The sequence below is a fragment of the Eumetopias jubatus genome, unplaced genomic scaffold, assembly GCF_037043125.1.
Source record: "Eumetopias jubatus isolate StellerSeaLion01/CBP00866 unplaced genomic scaffold, mEumJub1_p1.0 scaffold_7, whole genome shotgun sequence".
Taxonomy (NCBI): Eukaryota; Metazoa; Chordata; class Mammalia; order Carnivora; family Otariidae; genus Eumetopias; species Eumetopias jubatus.
In genome coordinates this window covers 144,804,094-144,821,626 of record NW_028274813.1, presented here as the reverse complement: position 1 = coordinate 144,821,626, position 17,533 = coordinate 144,804,094, and the positions used below count along the sequence as shown (strand labels likewise).

General features: G+C 38.8%; 1 non-coding gene across 1 annotated transcript; it reads left to right on the top strand.

Annotated features, from left to right (window-relative positions):
* The first annotated feature begins 9,087 nt into the window (after positions 1 to 9,087).
* On the top strand, positions 9,088 to 9,226 carry LOC148164031 (U4 spliceosomal RNA). Its single transcript, XR_015768659.1, has one exon. It is a non-coding gene; the product is annotated as a U4 spliceosomal RNA (small nuclear RNA).
* The last annotated feature ends 8,307 nt before the right edge of the window (positions 9,227 to 17,533 follow it).

The window sequence follows — 17,533 nt, the reverse complement described above, 5'->3', positions numbered from 1 at the left end:
TGACGTTCCTCAGCAGAGCCAACTCTAAATTTTGATTTTAGAACTTTAGAAGTGCTGCTCTATCACTTGCCAGTGGTGACTGACGGAGGTCCCCTCCCCACCGTCTATCTTCCCAAATATTGCCTCGCATTCACTTTTCCACACATCCTACCTTCCAGAAAGTGGTCACTTTTCTGTTCAGAGAGTTGCTGCTATTCTTTTTTCGATCTCCTGTTGAGCTCGTAGGTGTTCAGAATGGTTTGATCCCTTTCTAGCTGAATTCCTGAGACCAGACGAAATTTAGGTCTCCTACTCCTCCGCCATCTTGCTCTTTTGGGAGATTTTTGATTACTGCTTCAATTTCCTTGCTGTTTCTGGGTCTGTTCAGGTTTTCTATTTCTTCCTGTTTCATTTTTGGCAGTTTATACATCTCTATGAATGCATACATTTCTTCCAGGTTGCCTAATTTGTAGCCACATAGTTGCTCTTAATACGTTCTTATAATTGTTTGTGTTTCTTTGGTGTTGGTTGTGATCTCTCCTCTTTCATTCATGATATTATTTATTTGGATCCTTTTCTTTTCTTTTTGATAAGTCTGCTAGGGGTTATCAACCTTACTAATTCTTTCCAAGAACCAGTGGGTGGTTTCATTCATCTGTTCTACTGTTCTTTTGGTTTTGATTGCATTAATTTCTGTTCTAATCATTACTATTTCTCTTCTCCTGCCAGGTTTAGGCTTTATTTGCTGTCTTTCTCCATGTCCGTTAGCTGTAAGGTTAGATTGTGTATTTGAGACCTTTCTTGTTTCTTGTGAAAGGCTTTTTTTTGCTATATACTTCCCTCTTAGGACCGCCTTTGCCGCATCCCAAATCTTTTGAACAGTTGTGTTTTCATTTTCATTTGTTTCCATGAATTTGTTTTTAATTCTTCTTTAATTTCCTGGTTGACCCATTCATTCTTTAGTAGGATATTCTTTACCTTCCCTGTGTATTTGAGTTCTTTCTAAATTTCCTCTTGTGATTTAGTTCATGTTTCAAAGCATTGTTGTCTGAACATATGCAGGGAATGATTCCAGTCTTTTGGGACCAGTTGGGATCTGATCCATGACCCAGAATGTGATGTGTTCTGGAGAATGTTCCATTTGCACTAGAGAAGAATGTGTATTCTGTTGATTTGGGATGGAATGTTCTGAATATATCTGTGAAGTCCATCTGGTCCAGTGTGTTATTCAAAGCCCTTATTTCCTTGTTGGTATTCTTCTTAGATGATATGTCCATTTCAGTGAGGGGGTTGTTAAAGTCCCCTACTATTATTGCATTATTATCAATGTGTTTCTTTGATTTTGTTATTAATTGGCTTATATAATTGGCTGATCCCGTGTTAGGGGCATAAATATTTACAATTTTTAGATCTTGCTGGATAGACCCTTTAAGTAGGATATAGTATCCTTCCTCATCTCTTATTACAGTATTTGGTTTAAAATCTAATTTGTTTGATATAAGGATTTCCACCCCAGCTTACTTTTGATAACCATTAGCATGGTATATGATTTTCCACACCCTCACTTTAAATCTGGAGGTGTTATTGGTTCTAAAATTAGTCTCTTGAGGACAACATATCAGTGGGTCTTGTTTTTTATCTAAACTGATACCCTGTGACTTTTGATTGGCACATTTAGCCCATTTACATTCAGAGTAACTATTGAATGATATGAATTTAGTTCCATTTACCTATAAAGTGACTGTTACATTATCTTGTCTCTGTTCCTTTCTCGTCTATGTTACTTTTTGGCTCTATCTTTGCTTAGAGGATCCCTTTTAATATTTCTTGTAGGGCTGTTTTGGTGATCACAAATTCTTTTAGTTTCTGTTTATCCTGGAAGCTATTTATCACTCCTATTTTGAATGATATCCAACTGGATAAAGTATTCTTGGCTACATATTTTTCTCACTTAGTGCCCTGAATATATCATGCCAGTCCTTTTTGGCCTGCCAGGTCTCTGTGGATTGGTCTGCTGCCAATATAATGTTTTTACCCTTGTACATTACAGACCTCGTGTCCTGAGCTGCTTTCTGTTTGCCAATGAGACTTGTAAGTTTCACTATTATATGTTAGGATGTTGACCTATTTTTAATGATTTTGAGATCGGCTCTCTGTGCCTCCTAGATTTTGATGCCTGTTTCCTTCCCTTGATTACAGATGTTCTCCACTATAATTTATCAAAATATATCTTCTGCCCCCCTCTCTCTTTCCTCTTCTTCTGGGATCCCAATGATTCTAATATTGTTTCACTTTATGGTATCATTTATGTCTCACATTCTCCCCTCATGATCCAGTAGTTGTTTATCTCAGCTTCTTTATTCTTTATAATTTGGTCTTCTACATCAACTAAGTCTCTCCTCTACCTCATTTATCATAGCAGTTACAGCTTCCACTTTTTATTGCATCTCATTAATTGTAATTGATTTCAACTTGGTTAGATTTAGTTCTTTTATTTCTTTTTTTTTTTTAAAGATTTTATTTATTTATTTGAGAGAGAATGAGAGACAGAGAGCACGAGAGGGAAGAGGGTCAGAGGGAGAAGCAGACTCCCTGCTGAGCAGGGAACCCGATGTGGGACTCGATCCTGGGACTCCAGGATCATGACCTGAGCCGAAGACAGTCGCTTAACCAACTGAGCCACCCAGGCGCCCTAGTTCTTTTATTTCTTGGGAAAGGGATTCTCTAGTATATTCTATGCTTTTTTCAAGCCCAGCTAGTATCTTTAAATCATTATTCTGAACTCTAGTTCCAACCTCTTACTTATGTCAATATTGGTTAGATCCCTGGCAGTCAGTTCTGCCTCTTGAGGTGAGTTTTTTTCTGTCTTGTCATTCTGTCCAGAGAAGAATAGATGAATGAGAGAACAAAATACAAAAAACAGCAGCAATGATCCCAGACAAATATACACTAAACAAATTAGAAGAGACCCAAAACCAGGTGAAAAAAAGAAAGTAAAAATAAAAGAGAATATAATCAGACAGGTGAGCAGAATAGGGCAATACACTGGATTCTGTGTGTATTTTGGTCTGTTTTTTAGAAAACTAGATCCCAAAATTGTAAAGAAAGATAAAATTTTATATGTAGAAAAATAAAATTAAATACAATAAAAGGATAGAATGTAAAAATCAAAATTAAAAGACAAGAGAAAACCAAAGGAAAAAAAAACAACAAAATAAAGGAAGGGATATAAACAGATAGATCAACAGAACAGAGCAATACACTATCTCTTGAGCGTATTTTCGTCAGTTTGTTAGAAGAAACTACATCTCTAAATTGTAAAGAAGAAAAACATATATATATAAATAAAATTAAATCCAATGAAAGGATAGAACCTAACTGTAAAATGAAAATTAAAAAAGACTTTATCCATTCATCTGTTGAAGGACATCTCTGCTCTTTCCACAGTTTGGCTATTGTGGACATTGCTGCTATGAACATTGGGGTGCATATGGCCCTTCTTTTCACTACATCTGGATAAAGAAGATGTGGTCCATATATACAATGGAATATCACTCAGCCATCAGAAAGGATGAATACTCAACTTTTGCATCAATATGGATGGGACTGGAGGAGATTATGCTAAGTGAAATAAGTCAAGCAGAGAAAGTCAATTATCACATAGTTTCACTTATTTGTGGAACATAAGGAATAGCATGGAGGACATTAGGAGAAGGAAGGGAAAAATGAAGGGGGGGAAATCGGAGGGAGAGATGAACCATGACAGATTGGACTCTGAGAAACAAACTGATGGTTTTTGAGGGGAGGGGTGTGGCGGAATGGGTTAGCTCAGTGATGGGTATTAAGGAGGGCACATATTGCATGGAGCTCTGGGTGTGATATGCAAACAGTGAATCATGGAACACTACATCAAAAACTAATGATGTACTGTATGGTGACTAACATAACATAATAATAAAAAAGACTTTAACAAAATAAAACAAAACAAAACAAAAACAAAAAAAGGGAAGAAGAAGAAAAATAACAGCAATAACAACAACAAAAAGAATACGAACAGACAGGTGAATAGAACAGAGTCATACACCAGATTTTGGGTGCATTTTGGTCTGTTAGAAGAAACTGCATCCCAAATTGTAAAGGAAGAAAAACTTATATAGAAAAGTAAGATTAAATACAGTGAAGGGATAGAATGTAACTGTAAAAATAGAACTTAAAATAATTTTAAAAAGGAGTTGATAAAATAAGAAATTGGTTGATAAAGGAAAGAAAAGAATTAAAAAAAAATAAAGTTGAAAGACTAAAGAATCATGGAGAAAAAAGCCATGTGTTCTATGTGCTGTATTCCCCTAACGCTGGAGTTTTGCTGTTCTCATTGATCGGTAAACTTGGTCTTGGCTATATGCTCTTGCTGATATTCTGTGGGAGGGGACTGTTGTTTTGTATTTGCCCCAGGCAGAATTGTACTGCCTTTGCCAGGGAGCCGGGCTAAATAATCTGCTCCTGTTTGTTCAACGTGGCTTTTGTTCCCTGAAGGCTTTCCATACAGCTTTAGAGGATGAGAATGAAAATGGTGACCTCCCAATCTCTGGCCTTGGAGCCAAAAGCCCAGAGCTCCATGCTTCAGTGAGCCCTAAGAGAAAAGCAGTAAATCACTCCTCTCTCCCTGGTCTCTGGCCACCCTCCGTGCTCACCTGGCCTGTAACCGAGTGTTTCTATCTCAGGCACATGACCCCATTTCAAGTCTCCAAACCCTGCAGACTCCTGTGGCACACTCACGTCTCCTTCTGGGGGGGAAGGGGGGGTCTCACTGGATCTGCCACTTGTTGGGTCCCTCCCTGCTCAGAGAGCTCTGGCCCAGCTGTGCCATGGTTTGTGGTTTATGGCAACCCGGAGCTGAGAGCCCACTCCTGGGCTCACTGATTGCAGCCAGTTTCTCCGCTCTGATGCCTGGGAGCTCTGCCACACTCAGGCATCCCGTCTTTCTGTGACCCTGAGAATCCTGAGACCACACTGTCCCAGCTTGGGTTCTGTCCCTGCTTAGTCACCTGAGCAATGTCCCTCATCAGAGCAGATTTCTAAAAGTTCTGGTTTTGTGCTCAGCTGCTGTATCACTTGCTGGTAGCCAGCTGATGGAAGGTCCCACCCCCCCATGGTCTATCTTCCCATATATCACCTCAAATTCATTTCTCTGCACCTTCTAACTTGCAGAAAGTGTCATTTTTCTATCGGTAGAGTTACAGCTATTCTTTTCTTAGATCTCCAGTTGAGTTCACAGGTGTTCAAAATGATTTGATAGTTATCTAGCTGAACGAAATCAAGGTCTCCTACTCCTCCAGTGTCTTGGACTTCTCTCTCTTTTCTTGCTGTTTTGGTAGTAAAGCTGTTTTCGGTGTTGTCCAATCTTCTTACCTGTGAGATCATAATTGTGAAACCAGAAATAAGACCTATGGCACTGGGTTGGCCCCCATCTCACTCATTCCATGTAGAGAGACTCTAGAGCCATCCTCAGGGTTTCTGAGATATGCTGTGTCCCTTCTCCACATTTTCCTTTGCCTCTGTCTCCCTCATCCTCAAAAATATTTTTTGTTCACCTCTACGATGCTTGCCATGATGTGTCATCTTCATGGCTCAAACCATCTTCACTGGCTTCAAACATAAATTGACTAATATCTAATTACTTTTACTGAATATTTGGGAGAATGTGTGCCCTCTCTTCCTTCCTCTCTCTTTTTTTTCTTCCTTTCACAGTGGAGGAACGTATGCAACTTTCTTATCCCATGCAGAGTGGTTCCCACCTAAACTGACATCCTAAACCACTAACTTCTATCACAAACTGAGTACCATGGAATTTCTTCTGAACAAATGCCAATTCCCCTAAAGTAGTCCTGGTGAATACAGTTTCTTCTCTTTCTCCACATGAGAAAAGCAAAAGAATTCAAGATAAAAGAATAGGAAAAAAGTAAAAACTGATTTCAGTAGGTAAACAGAAGACTCCATTCTGCACTGAAGGGAATAGGCACTGTAGAAAGAGAACTTGAAAATTTAGAGCAGGCATGGTTAGTCAGATAAGGTAAGTAACATTCTGGTTGAAAAGAAAAGAGAAGGAAAAAAAAAAGAAAAGAAAAGAGAAGGAGATTTGTGATTACTCAGCCAAGACAAGGGGTGTTAGACTCCTGGTTGGCTGGGACTTTTGGTGCTGAGTTTTTTTTTTTTAGGAGAGTCTCAGACATCGGATGACATTATGGGTAAGAAGAGTAGAAAAGTGGAAGTCTCTTTGGATCTTTATTTTACATTTGTTTCTTGGTTTTTAGCTTTTAGTTGCATGTGAGAACTTAGTGTTATCAGTTGGTAGACTAGTTAAGGTTACTGAGTTTACAAAAGCTAACAGCTCCAGAGGAATTTGTGTCTGTATTATGTGGAAATCATTATTGGTTACCAAACAAAACTATCACCACTTTTTAAAAGCTTGATTTTTGTTGCAAAGTAAGAAATTATAATTGTGGGGCGCCTGGGTGGCTCAGTTGGTTAAGTGACTGCCTTCGGCTCAGGTCATGAACCTGGAGTCCCGGGATCGAGTCCCACTTCGGGCTCCCTGCTCAGCAGGGAGTCTGCTTCTCCCTCTGACCCTCTTCCCTCTCGTGCTTTCTGTCTCTCATTCTCTCTCTCTCTCAAATAAATAAATAAAATCTTTTAAAAAAAGAAATTATAATTGTGCTAAATTTTCAGTAAAAATGTCTCAAGCTACTCTACTATATGTTGCTCCCTAATTCTGTTGCCCAGGTGGCTCTAAGACTTATCAGACAAGGATCACTTGTTTTGTCTTGCTTCCACATATAACTTGATAACCCCTTTAAACTATAGAGAAGTATTATTGTATCTTTACTTCCTTAGGGATGATGTTCTCCAAATTCATGAATTCTTTCCTTCATATTTAATTCTTTTTTTAAAAAAGTTTTTATTTATTTATTTGACAGAGAGAGACACAGCAAGAGAGGGACCACAAGCAGAGGGAGTGTGAGAGGGAGAAGCAGGCTTCCCGCAAAGCAGGGAGCCAGCTTCCCGCGAAGCAGGGAGCCCAATGTGGGGCTCGATCCCAGGATCCTGGGATCATGACCTGAGCCGAAGGCAGATGCTTAACGACTGAGCCACCCAGGCGCCCCCTCCTTCATATTTAATTCTAAGAGTCACACAAAATAAGAAAAAGAAACATAAATGGAGATGCCATATGTCACTCAAAGGCAACTTGATTTGGTAAAACACTTGAGGGAAGGATTCTGGGATGCCCCCCCACACTTTCATCTGGAAGGTAATGAGAAGAAATGAGTCCCCACTGGATGAGGCCATCAGTGTCAATGGGATAACAACTGGAATATACTTAGTGTCTTAATTTAGAGTGGTAAAGAAACTATTTCCACAAACTGATGTAAGAAGTGTCAAAATTGACTCTGCTTTGGAAGGAAATAAAGTGAGAGTCCTAACAAATTTCATTATATAAGTAAACCCACATGAATTTTACAGTTTACTGTTAAAGTAAAAACTTTTTGGAAATTGCCTTTTTGGAGGTTTTACCATATTGTTGGCTTATAGTTCATTTTTCATTTTGTTTTATTCCTATTTTATTTCTAAAAATCAATTTACTTGAAGCTGTCTGCTGGTAATCTTCTCAACTCTAGTATTATGTTTAGGCCAGTGCTTTATCTACATAGGGCATATATATTGAGTCTTCAGTATTACATCAGAGACTTTAGTGTCCTTCACACTAACACTACCTCTCTTAACCATTCTAGTTGTAGAGAGCCATTAGTGCCCTTAAGTCATTAGCATGAATCTTCATGTTTTATCCCAACAACTCAAAGCATTCTCTACTCCTACTCCATTAATGTAGAGAAGAATATTCATATCCTTATTTTCCCTCCAATTTTCCTTTCATATTTGCCTCCATATGAAAGTTGATGACATGCATATTGGTATAGTCTCTTGGGTAAGCATACTTATGTCTGTTAGAGTCTGTCAAAGCAAACCATTAAGAACATTTAAATGATTACGACTAGGTAGGGCTGTTAAATATAGAGCCAAGGCACGTGCCTGGGTTCCATTTCCTTCCCTGTGGGTCAGTGGCTTGACCTTTGTGATGTTAGGAGGCAATGTGCTGCTATCCAACCAGGTAGTTTTTCTTTTCTTGTAGCTCACTGATAACTCAGAGACTCAACATATCTATATGCTTATTTGCCATTTGCATTTTCTTTTCAGCAATTTGCCTATGGTTCTCCTTTGGCAAATTTTTGGATTTGCTGTTAGTGTTACTCAGTAACCTTAACTAGTCTACCAACTGAACCAGATTTTTGACTTTTTTTTCTTATTTGTAGTTAGGTATTTTTTATATAATCTGAATATGATGTATTTATGGTATCTGTATTCATACATAAGTTTTTAGTTTTGAAGGAGTAAGATATCTCAATCTCTTCCTCTAAGACTATCACTAATTGAATATGAGGGCCTTGCTTTCTCCAAAGTCATAAAGATGGCCTATCTTTTCTAAGTTGCCTTTCTTTTCTTTTCTTTTCTTTCTTTTCTTTTCTTTTCTTCTTTTAAGATTTTATTTATTTATTGAGAGAGAAAGACGGAACATGAGCAGGGGAAAGGGGTAGAGGGAGAGGGAGAAGCAGACTCCCTGCTGAGCTAGGACCCCCCCCAACCAACGTTGTGCTCAATCCCAGGACACAGAGATCATAACCTGAGCTGAAGACAGATGCTTAACTGACTGAGCCACTCACTGCCCCTCTAAGTTGCCTTTATTTTCATACTAACTCTAAAATTAATCTGGGATTTGCTCTTATAAATGATGTGAATTAGCTATCTCACTATTTTCTTCCCATATTGGTACTCAATTTTAGTACCTGTGTTTACTGAAAAATCTTTTTCTTCATGGTTTTAAATGATATCTTTATCATCCACCATATCAATTCCTGAATTTATCATACAGCTTTGGGGGCTATTCTGTTCCACTAACCTGCAAATTTTGTGTCAATACTATATTGTTTAATCTCCATGGATTTCTAATAGGTTTAAGTCTCAGACAGTTGAGTTCCTATCTTTGTTTTAATTTTCAACAATGTGCAGTGGCAGTATCATAGCCAATGAGGTTTATCTGAGGCGCGATTATTGCTAATTTTCAACATTGTTTTAGCTCCACTAACCCACACACCTATCAACACGTGCTTTAGGTTTAATCGATTTCTGCTAAGGACCCTGTAGATTTCTAATTGGAATTGCACTGAGTCTGCAGATTCATTTGGGGAGAAATGACATCTTCCCCCCATGTTGCTTCTTGAATGTCTATGAATATTTTCTCTTGGTCTATTTACTTCACACAGGTCTTTCAGTAAAGTTTTATTTTCTCCATAAAGTTGTTGGCATCAGTTTATCGGCATCTTGGGAGGAAGGAAAGGCAAATGCTTATGAAGCAATATACAGATCATCTAAGCAGAAAGTCAACAAAGAAAAAAGAGCTTTGAATGATACACTGACCAGATGGAACTCATAGATATATACAGACATTCCACCCTAAAACAACAGAATACTCATTCTTCTCAGGCAGACACAGAACTTTCTCCAAATAGACCACATACTTTGTCACAAATCAGGTCTCAACTGATACCAAAAGACGGAGATTATTCCCTGCATCTTCTCAGACCATAATGCTTTAAAACTGGAGTGCAATCACAAGAAAAAATTTTGAATAAATTCAAACACTTGGAAACTAAAGACCACTGTGCTTAAGAATGTTTGGGTCAACCAGGAAATTAAGGAAGAACTTAAACAATTCATGGAAACCAATGAGAATGAAAACACATCAGTCAAAAACCTATGGAATACTGCAAAGGCAGTTCTAAGGGGGAAATACATAGCCATCCAAGCCTTACTCAAAAAAAAAAAAAGAAAAATCCTGAATTCACCAGCTAACCTTACACTTAAAGAACTGGAGAAAAAGCAACAAATGACGCCTAAGCCATGCATTAAAGGAGAAATAATTAAGATTAGAGCAGAGATCAATGAATTAGAAACCAGAAATACAGTAGAGCAGATCAATGAAACTAGAAGCTGGTTCTTTGAAAGAATTAATAAAATTGATAATCCACTGGCCAGACATATCCAAAAGAAAAGAGACAGGACCCAAATTTATAAAATTATGAATGAAGGGGAAGAGATCATGACTAACACCAAGGAAATAGAAACAATTATTAGAAAGTATTATCAACAACTATATGTCAATAAATTGAGAAACCTGAAAGAAATGGATGGCTTCCTGGAAACCTACAAGCTGTCAAGACTGAAACAGGAAGAAATTGACAACCTGAATAAGTCAATAACCAGCAACGAGATTGAAGCAGTGATCAAAAACCTCCCAAAAAACAAGAGTCCAGGGCCTGATGGATTCCCTGGGGGAATTCTACCAAACATTCAAGGAAGAAAGAATACCTATTCTTCTGAAGATGTTTCAAATAATAGAAATAAAGGGAAAGTTTCCAGACTCATTCTATGAGGCCAGCATTACCTTGATTCCCAAACCAGGCAAAGACCCCATCAAAAAGGAGAATTTCAGACCAATATCCCTGATGAATATGGAGTCCAAAATTCTCAACAAAATCCTAGCTAATAAGATCCAACAGTACATTAAAGAGATCATACACCACGACCAAGTGGGGTTTATCCCTGGGATGCAAGGGCCATTCAACATTTGCAAATCTATCAATGTGAAGAACACATTAATAAGAGGAGAGAAGAAAAACCATATGGTCCTCTCAGTTGATACAGAAAAAGCATTTGACAAAATACAGCATCCTTTCCTGATTAAAACTCTTCAGAGTATAGGGATAGAGAAAACATTCCTCAAGTTCATAAAATCCGTCTATGAAAAACCCAAAGGGAATATCATCCTCAATGGGGAAAAGCTGAGAGCCTTTCCCTTAAGATCAGGAATACATCAATGATGCCCACTCTTGCCACTATTGTTCAACATAGTACTAGAAGTCCTAGCAACAGCAATCAGACAACAAAACATAAATAAAATGTATTCAAATTGGCAAAGAAGAAGTCAAACTCTCTTTCTTCACAGAGGACATGATACTTTATGTGGAAAACCCAAAGACTGCACCCCCAAATTACCAGAACTCATAGAGCAATTCAGTAATGTGGCAGGATACAAATTAATGCACAGAAATCAGTTGCTTTCTTATACACTAAATGGAACTGTAGAAAGAGAAATTAGAGAAAGGATTCCATTTACAATAGCACCAAAAACCATAAGATACCTCGGAATAAACCTAACTAAAGAGGTAAAAGATCTATACTCTAGGAACTACAGAACACTCATGAAAGAAATTGAAGGAGACACAAAAAGATAGAAAATATTCCATGCTCATGGATTGGAAGAATGAACTTTGTTAAAATTTCTGTGCTGCCCAGAGCAATCTGTACCTTCAACGCCATCCGGATCAAAATACCAATGGCCAAAGACCCCATCAAAAAGGAGAATTACAGACCAAAATCCTTGATGAACATGGATGCAAAAATTCTCACCAAAATACTAGCCAATAGGATCCAACAGTACATTAAAAGGGTTATTCACCATGACCAAGTGGAATTTATCCCTGGGCTGCAAGGTTGGTTCAACATCTGCAAATCAATCAACGTGATACAAAACATTAACAAAAGAAAGAACAAGAACAATACGATCCTCTCAATAGATGTAGAAAAAGCATTTGACAAGGTACAGCATCCTTTCTTGATCAAAACTCTTCAGAGTATAAGGATAGAGGGTACATACCTCAATATCATAAAAGCCATCTATGAAAAACCTACAGCGAATATCATTCTCGATGGGGAAAAGCTGAGAGCTTTTCCCCTAAGGTCAGGAACGCGGCAGGGATGTCCACTATCACCACTGCTCTTCAACATAGTATTAAAAGTCCTAGCCACAGCAATCAGACAACAAAAAGAAATCAAAGGCATCCAAATCGGCAAAGAGGAAGTCAAACTCTCACTTTTGCAGTTGATATGATACTGTATGTGGAAAACCCAAAAAACTCCACTCCAAAACTGCTAGAACTCATACAGGAATTCAGTCAAGTAGCAGGATATAAAATCAGTGCACAGAAATCAGTGGCATTCCTAGACACCAACAACAAGACAGAAGAGAGACAAATCAAGGAGTCGATCCCATTTACAATTGCACCCAAAACCATAAGATACCTGGGAATAAATTTAACCAATGAGGCAAAGGATCTGTACTCAGAAAACTATAAAATATTCATGAAAGAAACTGAAGAAGACACAGAGAAATGGAAAAACGTTCCATGCTCATGGATTGGAAGTACAAACATTGTGAAGATGTCAATGCTACCTAGAGCAATCTACACATTCAATGCAATCCCCATCAAAATACCATCCACTTTTTTCAAAGAAATGGAACAAATAATCCTAAAATTTGTATGGAACCAGAAGAGACCCCGAATAGCCAGAGGAATGTTGAAAAAGAAAAGCAAAGCCGATGGCATCACAATTCCGGACTTCCAGCTCTATTACAAAGCTGTCATCAACAAGACAGTATGATACTGGCACAAAAACAGACACATAGGTCAATGGAACAGAATAGAGAGCCCTGAAATGGACCCTCAACTCTATGGTCAACTCATCTTTGACAAAGCAGGAAATAATGTCCAATGGAAAAAGGACAGTCTCTTCAACAAATGGTGTTGGGAAAATTGGACAGCCATATGCAGAAGAATGAACCTGGACCATGTCCTTACACCACACACAAAAATAGACTCCAAATGGTTGAAAGACCTAAACGTGAGATAGGAGTCCATCAAAATCCTAAAGGAGAACACAGGTAGCAACCTCTTCGACCTCAGCTGCAGCAACTTCTTCCTAGAAACATCGCCAAAGGCAAGGGAAGCAAGGGCAAAAATGAACTATTGGGATTTCATCAAGAAAAAAAGCTTTTGCACAGCAAAAGAAACAGTCCACAAAACCAAAAGACAACCGACAGAACGGGAGAAGATATTTGCAAATGACATATCAGATAAAGGGCTAGTATCCAAAATCTATAAAGAACTTTTCAAACTCAACACCCAAAGAACAAGTAATCCAATCAAGAAATGGGCAGAAGACATGAACAGACTTTTTTTCCAGAGAAGACATCCAAATGGCCAACAGACACATGGAAAAGTGCTCAAGATCGCTCGGCATCAGGGAAATCCAAATCAAAACCTCAATGAGATACCACCTCACACCCGTCAGAATGGCTAAAATTAACAAGTCAGGGAACGACAGATGTTGGCGGGGATGTGGAGAAAGGGGAACCCTCCTACACTGTTGGTGGGAATGCAAGCTGGTGCAGCCACTCTGGAAAACAGTATGGAAGTTCCTCAAACAGTTGAAAATAGAGCTACCATACGATCCAGCAATTGCACTACTGGGTATTTACCCCAAAGATACAAATGTAGGGATCCGAAGGGGTACGTGCATCCCAATGTTTATAGCAGCAATGTCCACAATAGCCAAACTGTGGAAAGAGCCAAGATGTCCATCAACAGATGAATGGATAAAGAAGATGTGGTATATATGCACAATGGAATATTATGCAGCCATCAAAAGGAATGACATCTTGCCATTTGCAACGATGTGGATGGAACTGGAGGGTGTTATGCTGAGTGAAATCAGTCAATCAGAGAAAGACATGTGTCATATGACCTCACTGATATGAGGAATTCTTAATCTCAGGAAACAAACTGAGGGTGTCTGGTGTGGTGGGGGGTGGGAGGGATGGGGTGTCTGGGTGATAGACATTGGGTAGGGTATGTGCTATGGTGAGCGCTGTGAATTGTGCAAGACTGTTGATTCACAGATCTGTACCTCTGAAACAAATAATGCAATATATGTTAAGAAAAAAAAAAGAAGAAGAAGATAGCAGGAGGGGAAGAATGAAGGGGAGTAAGTTGGAGGGGGAGAGGAACCATGAGAGACGATGGACTCTGAAAAACAAACTGAGGGTTCTAGAGGGGAGGGTTTGGGGGGATGGGTTAGCCTGGTGTTGGGTATTAAAGAGGGCACATTCTGCGTAGAACACTGGGTGTTATGCACAATGAATCATGGCACACTACATCAAAAGCTAATGATGTAATGTATGGTGATTAACATAACAATAAAAAAATTAAAAAAAAATACCAATGGTATTTTTCAAAGAGCTGGAACAAACAATCCTAAAATTTGTATGGAACCAGAAATGACCCCAAATCACCAAGGAAATGTTGGAAAAGGAAACCAAAGTTGGAGACATCACATTGGCTGATTTCAAGGTGTATTACAAAGCTGTGATCACCAACACAGCATGTACTGGCACAAAAACAGACATAGAACAGAATAGAGAGCCCAGATATGGACCCTCAACTCTATGGTCAAATAATCTTCCACAAAGCAGGAAAAAATATGCAATAGAAAAAAGACTGTCTCTTCAATAAATGGTGCTGGGAAAATTGGACAGCCATATACAGAAGAATGAAACTCACACCATACACAAAGATAAACTCAAAATGGATTAAAGACCTCAATGTGAGACAGGAGTCCATCAAAATCCTACAGGAGAACATAGGCAGTAACCTCTTTGACATTGGCCACAGCAACTTCTTTCAAGACATGTCTCCAAAGGCAAAGGACACAAAGGGAAAATGAACTGTTGGGACTTCATCAAGATAAAAAGCTTAGCAAATGAAACAGTCAACAAAACAAAGAGGCAACCCATGGAATGGGAGAAGACTTTTGCAAATGACACTACAGACAAAGGGCTGATATTCATGATCTATAAAGAACTTCTCAAACTCAACACCCAAAAAACAAATAATCAAGTCAAAAAATGGGCAGAAGACATGAACAAACATTTCTCCCAGAAGACACACAATGGCTAACAGACACATGAAAAAATGTTCATCATTAGGCATCAGGGAAATTGAAATCAAAACCACATTGAGATATCACCTTACACCAGTTAGAATGGCAAATATTGACAAAGCAAGAAACAACAAACGTTAGAGAGGTTGTGGAGGACGGTGAACCCCCTTACACTGTTGTTGGGAATGCAGGCTGGTACAGCCACTTTGGAAAACAGTGTGGAGGTTCCTCAAAAAATTAAAAATAGAGCTACCCCATGACCCAGCAATTGCACTACTGAGTATTTACCCCAGACAGAGATGTAGTGAAAACAAGGGCCATATGCACCCCAATGTTCATAGCAGCAATGTCCACAATAGCCGAACTCTGGAAAGAGCCAAGATGCCCTTCAACAATGGATAAAGATGTGTTCCATATATACAATGGATTATTACTCAGCCATCAGAAAGGATGAATACCCAATTTTTGCATCCACATGGATGGGACTGGAGGAGATTATGCTATGTGAAATAAGTCAAGCAGAGAAAGTCAATTATCATATGGTTTCACTTATTTGTGGAACATAAGGAATAGTATGGAGGACATTAGGAGAAAGAAGGGAAATATGAAGTGGGGGGAAATCAGAGGGGGAGATGAACCATGAGAGACTATGGACTCCGAGAAACAAACTGATGGTTTTAGAGGGGAGAGGGGTGGGGGGATGGACTTAGCCCGGTGATGGGTATTAAGGAAGGCATGTATTGCATGGAGCCTTGGGTGTTATATGCAAACAATGAATCATGGAACAATATATCAAAACTAATGATGTATTGTATGGTGACTAACATAACATAATAAAATTTAAAAAAAGAAGTCATTAACAAAATACCTTTTCATTTGCAAGGGACACAACTAAATACATCAAAATACTTGGCTTTGGTAATTTAAATAAGGGAAGAGCAAACACATTGGATTAATAGATATTTCTTGAAGGACAGTTTGTCTTCTACTTGAGAAGTAAGAAACCTTAGTCACTTATAATGTTTCACCTAATATCTTCCTATGAAAAGATTCTAGTAATCCATTTAAGAGAGAAAACGTTCCTAACCTGATGTTGAGGCTGTTTCCTAGTAGGTGTATTGCACTTGCTAATTTCCATTCACACTGAATCTAATAAGAACATGTTATTTGTATCTTTTTCACAATCTCGGTTGCCTTTCGTAAACCTTTCCCAAAAAACGTTCCTATGTAATTTCTTTCCTTAATCCATGTGTTGGATCCTTCTGCTAAATTTGTTTCCATATGTGAGATTTCATTTAATAAACTTATAAGCACTCATTCTTTTCCAGACACTATTCTAAATGCTTTCAAATAATCATGAACTAATTTAAGTCTTAAAACAACCCTGGGAGGAAAGCACCTTTATAATCTTCACTTTGCCAATGAGGTGCTTGAGGCTCAAGGGGATTAGTGACTGGCTTCCTTGGTCAAGGTTTCAAAGACAGCACATGGTGAGGTCAGCCTCTGCACCGAGCACACTGCCTCCTCCTCTGGACTTTTAGCAACTACACTTGCTCCCTCAATCCCTGAAATCCATTGTGTAGACAAGGACACAAAAAATGCTTAAGAATTTCTTTTTAATTTATACAAAATAAAACTATGTTCAGGATTTTAAAATGTGAAAACTGGAAGGGATTAAGGTACTGATCTAATCCAACCTCTTCACTCTACCACCAAGGCCATGGATTTTAAGATCAAATTTAAATAGCTGCCCAGTCAAAAGAATGTAATCTACTTCTATTTCATGTAGATAAATGAGGTTTTTAAGAAGGAATAAGAGGGAGTGACATCACCAAGATGGTGACATAGGTTTTTCTTGATTTTGCTCCCCCTCACAAGAACAACTAACAACTATTTATGGATAAGAAACTATTGAGAGAATCCTAGAACACAGGAATGAGGCTGGGGCATCCTTCCTGCACAACATAGACTACATCAGAAGGGTAAGAGACTGAATTGTTCCTCCCTCAGGCCAGCATAACAGCATGTTGAGAGGTCTCCCTTGAGCCTGTGGTTACTAGAGTAGAAAAAGAGAACCCAGGAGTGATATTCAACCTTATCCCCAGTTTTGTGGGTTATTTCATGTAGCTCCTACTTGTGGTTTTGCTGCATAGGAATTGCATGGGAATCTGTGGGGCTCAATGACTGGGAATCCATTTGTGACCAGTAATTGCGGAGGGGCTTCCAACAACCAGAACTCAAATCTTGGCAGACTGAGTTCCTACCTGCAGAGTCCAAGTAATAATCCCAACCAGCAGTTTTGCTTATCTGCAGAACTGAGCTAGGGGGGAATCTGACCAGGGAAGTTGGCAGGTTGCAGGTCTGCCTGATTTGGGTCCCAAAATGAGAGGCATTTTGGCCCTGGAACCTGGTCTGTCTATGTCCAGGCATAAGAGCTCAGGCATAACCCCACCCACATGGATCATGGCACAGCTCCTCCCAAACAGAAAGCCTGTTTGGGAAAATTTGAGACTTGCCTGAAGTAGACCCTCCCAGTTTCACAGAAGTAGAAGCCACAGTCATAACCCTACCTGCTGCAGAGAAAAGCTGACAGACCCACTTGAAA